We start from the raw sequence: 15445 nt of genomic DNA, 5'->3' as shown, positions 1-15445 counted from the left end.
AGCCCGTGCACCTAAAGCCCGTGCTCCACAACAAGAGAAGCCACCGCAATGAGAAGCCTGCACAACGCAACAAGGAGTAGCTCCTGCTTGCCACAACTAGAGAAAGAAAGCCCGTGCAGCAATGAAGACCCAACGCAGCCAAAAAAAAAAAAAAAAGTAGATGGAAACTGTGCACTCTTGTGGGGGCATATTTGGAACTCTGCCATCTGCTCAGTATTTGGTAAATAGAAAACTTTTCTGAAACAATTAGGTCTATTAATAAAAATATAAATAAAAAAGGGGATTAATGAGGGGGGATTGGATCCTAGTTGATAACTAAACATACCGTAAGACACAATAATGAAAAGTGTGGTATTGTTGCATGAATAGACAGAAAGACTAATGGAACAGAATAGAAAGTTCAGAAATATAACCAAATACACACAAATAGTTTATGTATGATGAAGGTGGCGCCTTAAGTCTGTGTAGTAAAAATGGACTTATTAACACATGGTATCAGGGAGAAAAATAAAATTGGATCCGTATCCAAGGTAAATACCAAAGAGATAAAATATTTAAATGTAAATAAATGAAATCATACAAGTATTAGAAGAAAATGGCATTTTTTGAATTAATGTGTTGATCCAGTAGATTGCTCATCACAGTTATAAAACTTCTGTTACGTGAAATGAAGAAATTCTAGAAATCTCCTGTTCAGCACCGCGCTTGTATATAACCCCACAGCACAGTGCACTAAAACATCTGTTAAGTGGGTAGATCTCAGTTTAAGTGTTCTTACACTTAAAACAATGTTTTTAATAAGAAATGTTTAAAGATCTAGTAGACAAGTAAAATGATGAAAGACCCTTTTTTTTTTAAACTAAAGAACAAGTATTGCTGAGGCTTCATTGCCACATTCCTTAGAACCAGAAATGTCTGGTTGACAGTTGTCTGATTTGTGTTAATACACTTTAATTTCAAAAAGTACTTTTGTTCCTCCATTTACTACCCCACTGTATCAGTTAGCTATTGCTGTAGTTTAACAAGCACCTAAAACTCCGTGGCATAAAACAATAAACATTTATTCTTTTTTTATCTCTTTTTTTAAATTGAAGTATAGTTGATTTACAATGTTGCATTAATTACTGCTATACAGCAAAGTGATTCAGTTATACATATATATGCATTCTATTTTTAAACTCTTTTTTGGCTGCATTGGGTCTTCGTTGCTGGGTGTGGACTTTCTCTAGTTGCGGTGAGCGGGGGCTACTCTTCGTTGTGGTGCGTGGGCTTCTCATTGCAGTGGCTTGTCTTGTTGCGGAGCATGGGCTCTAGGCACGCAGGCTCAGTAGTAGTGGCTCGCGGGCTCAGTAGTTGTGGCACACGGGCTTAGTTGCTCTGTGGCATGTGGGATCTTCCCGAACCAGGGCTCAAACCTGTGTCCCCTGCATTGGCAGGTGGATTCTTAACCACTGTACCACCAGGGAAGCCCTCTCTTTTTAAAACATTCTTTTCCATTATGGTTTATCACAGGATATTAAATATAGTTCTCTGTGCTATGCAGTAGGACCTTGTTATTTATCCATTCTATATATAAAAGTTCACATCTGCTAACCCCAACCTCCCATTCCATCCTTCCCCCAACCCCCTTTTCCCTTGGCAACCACCAGTCTGTTTTCTATGTTTGTGATTCTGTTTCTGTTTCATAGATAGGTTCATTTGTGTCATATTTTAGATTCCACATATGTGACATCATATGGTATTTGTCTTTCTCTTTCTGACTTACTTCAGTTAGTATAATAGTCTCTAGGTAGGTCCATCCATGTTACTGCAAATGGAATTATTTCATTCTTTTATATGGCTGAGTAGTATTCCATTCTAAATATGTACCACATCTTTTTTTCTTTAGATTTATTTATTTTTATTTTTATTTTTATTTTTATTTTTATTTTTGGCTGTGTTGGGTCTTCGTTGCTCTGTGTGGCCTTCTCTAGTTGCGGTGAGTGGGGCTACTCTTTGTTGTGGTGCACAGGCTTCTCATTGCCATGGTTTCTCTTGTTATGGAGCACAGGCTCTAGGCACATGGGCTTCAGTAGTTGTGGCAAGCGAGCTCTAGAGCACAGGCTCAGTAGTTGTGGTGCACGGGCTTAGTTGCTCTGCGGCGTGTGGGATCTTCCCGGACCAGGGCTCGAACCCATGTCCCTTGTAATGGTAGGCGGATTCTTCACCATTGAGCCACCAGGGAGGCCCCCCACATCTTCTTTATCCATCAATCTGTCAATGGACATTTAGGTTGTTTCCATGTCTTGGCTATTGTGAATAGTGCTGCTATGAACATAGTGGTGCATGCATCTTTTTTAATTATAGTTTTATCCGGATATATGCCCAGGAGTGGGATTGCTGGATCATATGGCAACTCTATTTTTAGTTTTCTGAGGAATGTCCATACTGTTTTCCACAGTGGCTGCACCAATTTACATTCCCACTAACAGTGTAGGAGGGTTCCCTTTTCTCTACATCCTCTCCAGCATTTATTGTTTGTAGATCTTTTAATGATAGCCATGCTGACTGGTGTGAGGTGATACTTCATTGTAGTTTTAACTTGCATTTCTCTGATAATTAGTGATGTTGAGCATCTTTTCATGTGCTTTTTGGCCATCTGTATGTCTCCTTTGGAGAAATGTCTATTTAGATCTCCTGCCCATTCTTTGATTGGGTTGTTTGTTTTTTTGATATAGAGCTGCATGAGCTGTTTGTATATTTTGGAAAGTAATCCCACAGATAAAGAAGATGTGGTACATGTATACAATGAAATATTACTCAGCCATAAAAAGGAACGAAATTGGGTCATTTGTAGAGATGTGGATGGGCCTAGAGACTGTCATACAGAGTGAAGTAAGTCAGAAAGAGAAAAACAGATATCATATATTAATGCATATATGTGGAATCTAGAAAAACGGTATAGATGAACCAGTTTCCAAGGCAGAAATAGAGACACAGATGTAGTGAACAAACATATGGACACCAAGGGGGGAAAGAAGGGGGAGGGGGTGGTGGTGGTGGGATGAACTGGGAGACTGGGATTGACATATATACACTAATATGTATAAAATAGATAACTAATAAGAACCTGCTGTATAAAAAAAATAAAATTCAAAGAAAAATAATAATAATTTAAAAAAAGAAAAAAAGAAAGTACCTTGTCATGTCTGTCTCTTCCTTTGCAAATATTTTCTCCCATTCTGTAGGTTGTCTTTTTGTTTTGTTTAAGGTTTCCTTTGTTTTGCAAAGGCTTGTAAGTTTGATTAGGTCCCATTTGTTTATTTTTGTTTTTATTTCTATTGCCTTGGGAGACTGACCTAAGAAAACATTGATATTATTCATGTCATTTATTCTTTTTTTTTTTGTTTGTCTTGTTTTGTTTTTTCTTTGGCCGCATGGGGAATTCCCCCAACTAGGGATCAAACCTGGAAGCATGGAATCTTAACCCCCGGAAAACGAGCGAAGTCCAGTAAACATTTATTCTTGTTCATGAGTCTATAGGTCAGCTGAGTGATTCTTCTGGTCTTGGCTGGTCTCACTTGTGCATTTTTGGTTAATTTGGGGGGTTGGGTAGGCAGCTCTGCTGATCTCATTTGGAATTTCTCATATATCTGGGCGTCAGCTGGCTGTAGGCTGGTCTAGAAGGGACTCAGCAGTACAACTTGCTCTCTTCCACGTGGTCTCTCATGTTCCAACAGCATTCTAAGAGAAAGCAGGAACATGTGAGGGCCAATATATCATTATTTTCATAGCTTTGTAGCCAAGCAAGTCACAAAGCCAGCCTCAATTCAAGAGGCAGGGAAATAGACTGCACCTCCTGATAAGAAGACCTGCAAAGTCAAGTGGTAATTGAGGCCACTCCTTTTCCATAATGACCTCTAAATCCCACTGAGACATCAACTACTTCTGATACAGAAATAAACTTCCTTCAAGCTATTTAGCAAAATGTGACCCACGGCTGGACACAAAGAAATGATTGCTTGAGCGGCCTCTCACTGTTGTGGCCTCTCCCATTACGGAGCACAGGCTCCAGACGCGCAGGCTCAGCGGCCATGGCTCACGGGCCCAGCCGCTCCACGGCATGTGGGATCTTCCCACACCGGGGCACGAACCCGTGTCCCTGCAGCAGGATTCCAGACAGTGGCACCAAGCTGCACTGGAAGTCACTACCTATTTTTTTTCTTTTGGCAGCGCAAGGCCTGCAAGATCTTAGTTCCCCAACCAGGGATCGAACCCATGTCCCCCTGCCGTGGAAGCACGGAGTCCTAACCACTGGACCATCAGGGAATTCCCTGGCAGTCACTGCTTTCTGCGCTCTCACGCAATTGCAGGAAAGAAGTGCCAGTTTCACTTAAGAATGACCTTAATGGAGCAGTAAAAATGATTAATTGTATTGTCTCAACCTTTGAGCGCATGTCTTTTTAATATTCTGTCTGATGAAACAGGAAGTACGTACAAAGTACTTCTGCTGCACACAGAAGCAAGATGTCTCCAGGAAAACCACTTGTGCGGTTGAGTCGTGAGCTGAACTAGCTGCTTTTCTCATGAAACATTTTTTCTTGAATGGCTGACAGTCAAACAAAGGCTGGGTGTTTGGCAGACATTTTCTCAAAAATGAATGAAGTGAGCTGTCATTTCAAGGAAAACAAGTGACTGTATTTCTTGCCCAATGATAAAAGGAGCTTTCAAGTAAAAATTTGAATTTTGGCAAAAACCTGATTCTGCTTCCCAATACTTATTAAAGCTTTTCTGATGAGACCAGTGGTGATATTATTATGGTCATTTGCTACTATGTAATAAAATGTATCAACATTTCAAAGATCTTTATGACTCAGTAAGCCAGTGTTCTTCAAAGACCAGAGCATGATGTTACAAAATCATGCCTGGATAAATGATCCATTCAAAGTACAAGAAAGACCAATGGATTTTAATATAACAGAGTATACAAGTTCTTTGATAAAATCATATGATCTAGGGTCTATGCCCCATGGGAATGTCATTTGAGCACGTAAACAAAAATAAAAATTTTTGTCAATATCTATGAGCTAACCACACTGTTATTTATGAGCTTTGGGATATTTGCTCCACTTTAAACAGTCACTATTATAACAAAATCTCTTTACATCCAATAACAGTGCCATACAAGCATGTGCTTACTGTTGGTGCCAGTGCTTGTTGGAACGGAAGTGGATATTACAACATGCTCGGAAGATCAAACAACCACTAGGACATGCTGGGTAGTTGATTGAGAAGAGAGTGTGAAACCTTAGTGGAAGATCAAAAAAATTTAAAGCAACATTTAAATTAAAATATGCAACATGTTTTTTTAAAAAACATCCTCTATACTTTTCCTTTATTCCTGAGGAAATTAATAGAAAATAATGTGGTTTTGAACTTTGCAAGATCTTCAGAAACAGTCCATGCACATAGTACTCTATGTTGTTATGCATCAGGCAGTAGGGAGTTTATTTTGTGTGTGTTTATTGGGGGAAGAGTGTATATTTTCTTTTTGTATATTTCATTATTTAGTCTTTAAAATATGCATAATTTTTACAAAAATAGGATCACACTCTACATACTCTTGTGTGATCTACATTTTTTCATTTCTCAACTCATTAGATACTTCCCCCATGGAGTTAGTATACATTATCATTTTCAATGTCTCCCCAAATTCCATTTACATATCATAATTTAATTATATCTATTGAAAGATTTTTAGACTGTTTCCAGTGTTTTGCAGATATAAGCTGTAATGTGAGAACATTCATGTATATACATTATTGTACAAGATTAAAATCTATGATAATTTAAATTTTTTAACTTTTGATACAATGAGGACTTCAGAAAGATTTTATGTACTATAGTCCCACCAGAACTGTACAAAAATTTTTTCCAAGTTGTTCCAATCCTGGGTCTCATTACTCTTTTAAACATTGGCCAAACTTATAGGTCAAAATGATATTACATATGTTATCACATAGCTTTTCTTTGATTTTGAGTAGAGAGAAAACATTTTTGATAAATTTATTCTATGTGTTTCATCTTTAATTGGTTCTTCATATACTGAGCTTATTTTTCTTAATGGGGTTAAATTAACATATAAAAGGAGTTCATAAATTAAGACTACCCTTTTTCTTCATTCACGTACCATGGATATTTTCCCAGCTTATTTGTCTTTCACTTTGTTTATAGCATTTTTTTCAAAATTTGTCTCTATAGTTGAATTTGTCAATTATTTCCTTGATGATTTCTGCCTTTGGTGTCATAGCTGCTCACCCAAAGAATATAAAAAACATTCCCTTATCATTTCTTTACAACTACTTTGATACTTTCACTTTAAAATTTAAATCATGAATCTGGCTTATACTTAATTGTCCTAATATGCAGTCTTAGGAATCTAAGATTTTTTCCTCTAAATTGTTAATTAGTTGCCCAAGAATAATCATGGAAAATTCCAATCTTTCACAAGTGCTGTGAAAACAGACACTAAATTAGTATATACTCTTGAGTCTTTTTTTTTTTTTCTGGAGCCGGTACTAAAAAGTTTTCATGTTTTAGCTTTGTAATACATTTTTATATCTAATAGTTATTAGTCTCTCTTTAAAAAAAATATCCTGAGTATTCTGTTTTTCTTTCTGATGAAGTATGGAATTATTCCATCAAACAAAAAATAATCAAAAGGGTATAAACAATAAATAACAAAAATACCTTGCTGAGACTTTGAGTTTTAGTAATTTACAGAGTTATGCCACAATCACTTCAACCCAGCTTATTATTTTTTAAAATTCTGGTAAAATATACATAATATGAAATTTACCATTTTAAAGTATACAATTCAGTGGTGTTAAGCACATTCACAGTGTTGTTTATCCATCACCATTGTCTCTTTTCAGAACTTTTTCATCATCCCAAATAGAAACCCCCTACCCATTAAACAGTAACTCCCATGCCTTCCCCCACTCTTGTCCCCAGCAATCTCTACTTTCTCTCTATGAATTTGCCTATTCTAGATACTTTATGTAAGCAGAATCATACGCTATTTGTCCTTTTGTATGTGGCTTATTTCATTTGTATTTTCAAGGTTCATCCATGTGGTAGCATGTACCAGAACTTCATTCTTTTTTTTGGCTGAATAGTATTCCACTGTATGTATGTACCACATTTTATTTATCCATTCCTCTGTTGATGGGCACTGAGGTTTTTTCCATCTTTGTGCTGTTGTAAATAGAGGTGCTATGAACATTGATGTACAAGTAATATATCTGAGCAGAACCCTATGATAGGGTCTTCCCAGGTGAGAACTGCCCACACCAGTGTCCTCTGCCTGCCTCTTGTTTGTAGAAAACTTTAGCCTTGTAGGCCTTCCCCAAGTTCCAAAGAGCAAATTTAATCAGAGAAGTGAGAAAATACAAAAACCAAGAAAAACAGTCAAGCAAGACAAAGTAATAATTGTTCGGCCGCTAAACGAACTCAAGGACCTTTAGTTCCTTCACAAAGGCTATAGATAACATTTTGAACCATATCCCTGAACTATTTTGCAAAGCCTGAAACCTCCGCCAGGTGGAAGAAGTTAACTACATGTTGACCGCAAGCACGTAGACCCCAAACTGGTTGAAACCGGCAGGTTGATGATGTTGACTCTTGATTACCTCGCCACCAATCAATCATAAAGATGTCCATGAGCTGATTACTCCACACCCCACAATCCTCTCCCTCAGCCTGTCTTTAAAAATCTTTCCCTAAAAGCCGTTGGGGAATTCCAGTGTTTTAAGCATTATTCGGCTGTATTCCTTGCTTGGCCTTGCAATAAACCCTGCACTTTCCTCCACCACAGCCTGGTATCAACAGACTGGCTTCACTGTTTGCCTACAGACCCAAGTTTGGTTCAGTAACAGTAGCTTTCTGAGACTATATGTTGTTTTAACTAAATACTAGTTGCTACCACTACACACCTATTAGAATGGCCAAAATCCACAACACCAAATGCTGACGGGGTGTGGAGCAACAGGAACTCTCATTCATTGCTGGTGGGAATGCAAAATGGTACAGCCATTTTGGAAGACAGTCTGGCAGTTTCTACAAAACTAAAATATATTCTCATCATAAAATCTGACAATTGTGTTCCTTGATATTTATACAAATGAGAAACGTATTTTATTTCCACACCAAACACTGCACAGGGATGCTTATAGCAGCTTTATTCATAATTGTCAAAACTTGGAAGCAACGAAGATGTCCTTCAATTGCTGAATGGATAAATAAGTGGTGGTACATGCGTACAATGGAATATTATTCAGTGCTAAAAAGAAATGAGCTATCAAGCCATGAAAAGACATGGAGGAACTTTAAGTGCATATTGCTAAGGGAAAGAAACCAATCTGAAAAGGCTACATACTGAATGATACCAACTATGTTACATTCTGGAAAAGGCTAAAGTGTAATAGGGAAGAAATTTTGTATTCTATTACAAGTTAATCACTAAAGGGATGTTGCCTATAAGCTTAAATTATACATAATAGACCATCTCTGGGAACCCCTGCCACCCAGGTGATGTGTATTAAGCTAAAATACCTTTCTTCAGCTCACAGGAGACATCTTGACCAGGCCCACTCTTGACCAGGCCCACCTGTGAATGACTGCAGGAAGAAGAAATTAACATACCCCCTCCAGAGGCTGAGGGGAACCAGGAACTGTTTGACCCTACTCCCTCCCTTTTTAGTGTAAAAGAAGCCTGAGTTCTAACTCAGGCAAGATGGTTCTTTGGGACACACATTCATCTTCTTCTCCGTCTGCTGGTTTTCTGGGTTAAGTCGCTATTCCTTGCCCCAAGAACGTCTCTTGATTTATTGGCCTGCGGTGCAGCTTGGACTTGGTAACAATCCTAGGAGTACAGTAAAAAGGTCAGTGACTTTCAGGGACTCAGGGAGAAGGAGGGAAGGATGAATAGATGGAGCGCAGGGGATTTTGTGGGCAGTGAAACTATTCTGTATGATACTATGGTGGTGGATACATGTCATCATATATTTGTCAAAACCCTTAGAATGTTCAATACCCAGAGTGAACCCTAGTGTAAACTATGGACTTTGGGTGATTTGTCAGTGTACGTTCGATCGTAGCAAATGTACCACTGTGGTACTGGAGGTTGATAGTGGAGGAGGCCATGCATGTGTGGGTGCAGGTGGTATAGTGGAACTCTGTGTTCCTCATAGACGAACATCTGCATCTCCTCATATTTTACTGTAAACCTAAAACATTAAAAAGTTGCAGCACATGGTATCTTTATGGCCGATTTTATTATTTAAAAATATCAGAAACGTGTGAACTTAATGTTACATACAAAGTTATCTTTGAGAAGTGAGATTATGGGTAATATTTGCTTTATTTTATACGTATTTTCTAACTTAAATGCTGTTACCATAGATTACCTGTGTAATCTTTAAAAGCCAGGATTTGTATTTTGGGGTAGGTAGTGGTTATAACTCATAAACCGCTCTGGTGGAAGTGAAGTCCAGGCCAAGGGATTATCTTGGTCAGAGCTCATCCGACAGCTAAACAAGGTGAAGACTTTCCTGAGAGTCCCTACGGTGAGGCCCTGCAGGCTTATGGGAAATGTAGTCCCGAAGTTCGATGGACCACCCCTCGGAGGACCCTGGGACGGAAAGCAGCCCCTGCATCTGCGCATGTGCAATGCTGCAACCGCGCCGGTGGCCGCCCTTCCCCCACCTCCCGCCGCGAGTGGGTGACAGGGCTCCGGTCTCCACGCGTTTTAGCCGCCCCGCGCCGTGACCCGGCCTGGCACTGAGCCACGAGCGGAGGCTGTGCCCCTCCAGGTATGAGGGGGCCTGCCAGGCAGCTCCGCGGGGTCTGGGGGCCGAGGGGAAGGAGATGAGGGATGGGCTCGTGCCCGCGTGGGGTGGAAGCCCAAACTTCGGTGACTCGCAGGCGGCGGCGACCCTTGGGGTGGTTTCCGGGGCGGCCCGGCCCTCTCCTCGGCGCGGGACCGGCGGGGCCCGCCTGACCGGACGTGCGGGGGCGGGAACGGCCGAAGGGGAGGGCGGCGGTGAGGGCCAGCCTTCCTCCCTTTGTCAGGCAAAGCGCCTCCGACCCGCCGCGAAGGTCTCCAGCCGCGCGGGAGCAGGTCCCGAAACCCGGCGGGCGGGCGGGCGCAGGGCGAGGCTGGGGGCGGGGCCGGGCGCACCTGGCAGCGCCCGGATGCCGCGTGCGGCTGCCCAGGGCCTCGCGGGGTGGAGGGAGGCTTGAAAGGTTTCGCAAGTTTCCTGATGCGCAAATTGCTGAATGAGTAAGACCTGTGACCTCTTCGCAAGAGGCTTTTCAGCTGAAGTGTTCGCCCAATCCTCACACCTACCCTGTGTCTTCGCTTAGTTCCTCAGTTTCAACAGAAGGAAAAGTGAAGTCTCTGGTGAAGTGATTTACCCAAGGTCACACAGCCAGCTGGTATTTTGTCATATGAATGGGGAATATTTTTTCATTTGCCTTTTAATTTTGCTTATTGGTGGTTTTTGCCATGGAGGCGTTTTGAATTTCTTTATGGTTGAATTTACTGCTCTTCCTTTTTATGACACCCAAAAGCCTTCACTACTTTGAGATTATACAGGTTTTACTAATGATTCCCACTGGTACTTTAGAATAAGTTATATTTTAAAGAAATTTGTTGGTACTTTTATTATGACCCAGTTAATGATTACATTTAATTAGGGGGAATGGACACCTTTATGATGTTGGATTTTACTGTAGTCCTTCCCATTTGTTCCTCTTTCATTTTTCCGCCTTGCCAGCGCTTTATAAGTTTTTTCGTAAAATATTTGCATTTTTATTAACTTTATTCTTATATAGTAATTTATTGCTATTGAAGATGGAATTTTTTTCCATTATTTCATCTTTTTTCTCTTGAGTTTGTTGATATTTCCCAGTTTTCTTATTTTGTGTATTTGGGATTGCTCCTTTTTCTCCTTAATTAACGTAGCTAATGTTTATCAATTTTTATTGTGAAAGAATAACTTTTTAATGTCTGTAGCATCTGTAGTAACATCTCGATTATTCTTGACATTGTTTTTTTTTTTTTTTTCTGGCTGCGTTGGGTCTTTGTTGCTGTGTGTGGGCTTTCTCCAGTTGACGTGAGCGGGGGCTACTCTTCGTTGCGGTGCACAGGCCTCTCATTGCAGTGGCCCCCCTTGTTGCGGAGACTGGCTCCAGGCGTGCGGGCCTCAGCAGCTGTGGCACATGGGCTCAGCAGTCGTGGCTCGCAGGCTCTAGAGCGCAGGCTCAGCAATTGTGGCACACAGGCCCAGTTGCTCTGCGGCATGTGGGATCTTCCTGGACCAGGGCTCGAGCCTGTGTCCCCTGCATTGGCAGGCGGATTCCTAACCACTGCGCCACCAGGGAAGTCCCTTGACATTGGTTTTAATGCTATAAATGTCCTCTAAATACTGTTCTCTAAATACTGCTTTAGCTGCATTCCTCAAATTCTGGTATGTTTTGTTTTCATTTCCATTCAATTCTGTGTTGTTGTTGTTTTTTTTAAACTTTCCTTGTTACTTCCTTTTTCACCCATTGGTTATTTAGAAATTTGTTATTTAATTTCCAAACATTAGGGGATTTTCTACATCTTTTTCTATTATTGATTTCTAATTTAATTCTGTTTTGGTCAAAAAATATACTTTGTTATGTATTTCAGTTCTTTAAAACTTGAGATTTGTTTCATGGCTAAGGATATGATCTACCCTGGGGATTTTTTAAAAATTAATTAATTTATTTATTTGGCTGTGCCGGGTCTTCGTTGCTGCATGCAGGATCTTTTTAGTTGCGGCATGTGGGCTCTTTCTTGTGCCGTGCAGGGTCTAGTTCCCTGACCAGGAATTGAACCTGGGCTCCCTGCATTGGGAGTGTGGAGTCTTAACCACTGGACCACCAGGGAAGTCCCTGGGAATGTTTTTTATGTACTTTAATGACTGTTGTGCTGTGTTGGTGGTAGAGTTTTCTGTCAATACTAAATGGGTCAGGGTGGTTGATAGTGTGGTTGAGTTCTTCTGTATCCTTACTGGTTTTTTATCTACCTCTGTTGTCACCTACTGAGAAAAGAATATTGAAGCCTCCAGCTATAATTGTGGTTTATCTATTTATTTTTTCAGTTTTATCAACTTTTGCTTCTTGTATTTTGAAGTTCTTTTGTGCATATACATTTAGGATTGTTATGTGTTCTGGTGATTTGATACATTTATCATGTGTCATTTATCACAGTGACATGTAATATCACACTTTATCCCTGATAATATTTCTTATTAAGTCTACTTAGCTTGATATTAATCAGTCCTACTTTCTTTTGATTAGTATGTGCAAGGAATATCATTTTTTATTTTTTATTTCTTCTTATTTTGGCTGTGCCTTGTGGCACGCAGGATCTTAGTTCCCCAACGAGGGATCAAACCTGTGCCCCCTGCATTTGAAGCGTGGAGTCTTAACCCCTGGACTGCCAGGGAAGTCCCAAGGAATATCTTTTTTTATCCTTTTACTTTTGATCTAGCTATTATTGAAAATTCAATTAACAATCAAGAAGGAAGAGAATTTTATTTGAGCCAACCTGAGGATTGTAACCCAGGAGACAGACTCTAAGAAGCTCTGAGAATTGTCCTGCCTGTTAGAAGTTGAAGGCACAGTCATATACATTTTTTGAGACAAAGGATCATACATCAAAATGACGTACTGACATAAAGTTCACCAATATACAGTAGTCCAGGTAAGCACATACAAAGCAAGCAGCAAGTCATCATGACCCCCTTACAGAGTTGAGAAAGAATGTTAATCTCTTAAGAAGTTACATTGCTAGCATCAGAAGAAAGAAAAAAAGATCTTTATGGTTGAGTAGGCATTCCCATCTTTGAGAAGGTCTGGTTAATGTGTAATGCGGCTGGACGTTGCACACTAAACAGAGAGGGAGGAGGCCCAAAGGACAGAATTTTATGTTTAAATTTCTTGTTCTGCCTTAAAATTTTATTTCGTCACTGTTTTTATATTTAAAACACATTGCTTTTATTTATTTTTAGCTGTGTTGGGTCTTCATTGCTGTGTGCAGGCTTTCTCTAGTTGCAGCAGGCAGGGGCTACTCTTCATTGCAGTGTGTGGGCTTCTCATTGCGGTGGCTTCTTGTTGCAGGGCACGGGCTCTAGGCATGGGGGCTTCAGTAGTTGTGGCGTGCGGGCTCAATAGTTGTGGTGTGCGGACTCTAGAGCACAGGCTCAGTAGTTGTGGCACATGGGCTTAGTTGCTCCGGGACATGTGGGATCTTCCCGGACCAGGGATCGAACCCGTGTCCCCTGCATTGGCAGGCAGATTCTTAACTACTGTGCCACCAGGGAAGTCCCAAACACATTGCTTTTAGACAGCACGTAGTTTGGTCTTTTTTATCCAGTTTGGCAACCTTTGTCATTTAATTGGTGTGTTTGTACAATGAATTATTGACATGGTTGGGTTAAAATCTACCATCTTGGTAGTTTTCTTGTACTTGGCCCATCTGGTCTTTGTTCCTATTTTCCTCTTTTTCTGACTGGTTTTGGATTTAGTGGTAGTTTTTCATGAGTCCATATTTTTCTCCACTATTTGGTTATTGTTTATACCTCTTTAAATTTTTTTGTGGTTGCCCTAAGGTTTAAATAAACTTCTTGAGTGAACCACAGTGAACCTTTAAATATAGTCTATTGCTTTGTGTGTAATGTAAGCTCCTTAATATACTGCCACCAACCATTTCATCATCTCATCTATGTGCTATTATTGTCATGTATTTTACATACGCTATAAGTTCACAAAACTTTTTTACTCTTTTTGCTTTATACAGTCAAGTATCTTTTAGACTGATTAAAAGAAAAAAATGTCTTTTATATTTCTCTTCATTTTAACCATTCCCAGAGATCTTTATTTCTTTGTGTAGATCCACATTTCTGTCTGTTATCATATTCCTTCTACCTGAAGAACTTCTTTAAATATTTCTTGTAGTACAGGTCTACTGTAATGAATTTTCTGTTTTTGTTTGTTTGAAAAGGTTTTTATTTTCACTTTTATTTTTTGAAAGATGTACTTGCTGGGTATAGAATACTGGATTGGTAGCTTTTTCTTTCCTTTTTTTTTTTTTTCTTTTTTAAAGTACTTTAAAGATGTCACTACATTGTCTTCCAGCTTGTATAGTTTCTGATGAGAAATTCTCTGTGGTTCTTTAATTCAGTTCCAGCTCACTGCAATAAAGCAAGTCACATGAATATTTTGGTTTCGCAGTGCATATAAAAGTCATGTTTACCTTATACTGCAGTCTATTAAGTGTGCAATATCATTATGTCTAAAAAACAATGTGCATACCTTAATTTAAAAGTACTTTATTACTAAAAAATGCTGACCATCATCTGACAATGCAAAGTTACCACAAACCTTCAATTTGTTTAAAAAAAAAAAAAAAAGGCTATCTGTGACACGCAATAAAATGAGGTATGTCTGTATGTAACGTGTCAGGTTTTTTTTCTGGCTGCTTTCAAGAATTTCTCTCTAACTTTGGTTTCCATTGGTTTGAATATGGTACGTCCAGGTGTGTCCATTTTATTTTATTTTATTTATTTATTTTGCGGTACACGGGCCTCTGACTGTCGTGGCCTCCCCCGCTGTGGAGCACAGGCTCTGGATGCACAGGCTCAGCGGCCATGGCTCACAGGCCCAGCTGCTCTGCGGCATGTGGGATCTTCCCGGACCGGGGCACGAACCCGTGTCCCCTGCATCGGCAGGTGGACTCTCAACCACTGCGCCACCAGGGAAGCCCTTATTTTGTTTTTTGATATTTATCCTTTTTGGATAAATTATCTGAGTTTCTTGGATATGTGGTTTGATATCATTCTGTATTTTTGGAAAATCCTTGGTCATTATGTCTTCAATACTTCTTCTGTCCCATTTTCTCTTCTTTTGGGATCCCAATACATTTTTTAAAAGATTTATTGTTTATTTATTTTATTTTATTTATTTTTGGCTACATCAGGTTTTAGTTGCAGCAAGCAGGATTTTTTGTTGCAGCACGTGGGCACTTCATTGCAGCACATGGGCTTCTCTCTAGCTGTGGCTTGCGGGTTTTTCTCTCTCTAGTTGCGCATGTGCTGTGTAGTTTGCGGCACGCGGGCTCTCTAGTTGAGGCTCATGAGGTCAGTAGTTGTGGTGCAAGGGCTTAATTGCCCTGCGGCATGTGGGATCTTGGCTCCCCAACCAGGGATCGAACCCGCGTTCCCTGCATTGGGAGAAAGATTCTTTACTGCTGGACCACCAGGAAAGTCCCTGGGATCCCAATACATTTTTGTTAGGCCATTTGATATTGTACTACAGCCCTTGGATTCTCTGTCCTTTTTTTCCCCCTTTGCTTTCTCTTTGTGTATCAGTTTGG

General features: G+C 40.0%; 1 protein-coding gene across 2 annotated transcripts in view; it reads left to right on the top strand.

Moving 5' to 3' along the window:
- The first annotated feature begins 9713 nt into the window (after positions 1-9713).
- ZFP1 (ZFP1 zinc finger protein) overlaps positions 9714-15445 on the top strand; it is a 34932-nt gene continuing 29200 nt past the window's right edge. For both annotated transcript variants that reach the window (XR_014292173.1, XM_082606382.1), the window contains exon 1: positions 9714-9851. The gene's annotated coding sequence lies outside the window, so the exon portion shown is untranslated. The remainder of the gene's footprint in view (positions 9852-15445) is intronic.

The sequence above is a fragment of the Mesoplodon mirus genome (genome assembly GCF_964341445.2).
Source record: "Mesoplodon mirus genome assembly, chromosome: 19".
NCBI classification, from domain to species: Eukaryota; Metazoa; Chordata; class Mammalia; order Artiodactyla; family Ziphiidae; genus Mesoplodon; species Mesoplodon mirus.
The sequence above is the reverse complement of the archived record's forward strand: the minus strand, read 5'-3'. Positions and strand labels throughout refer to the sequence as shown.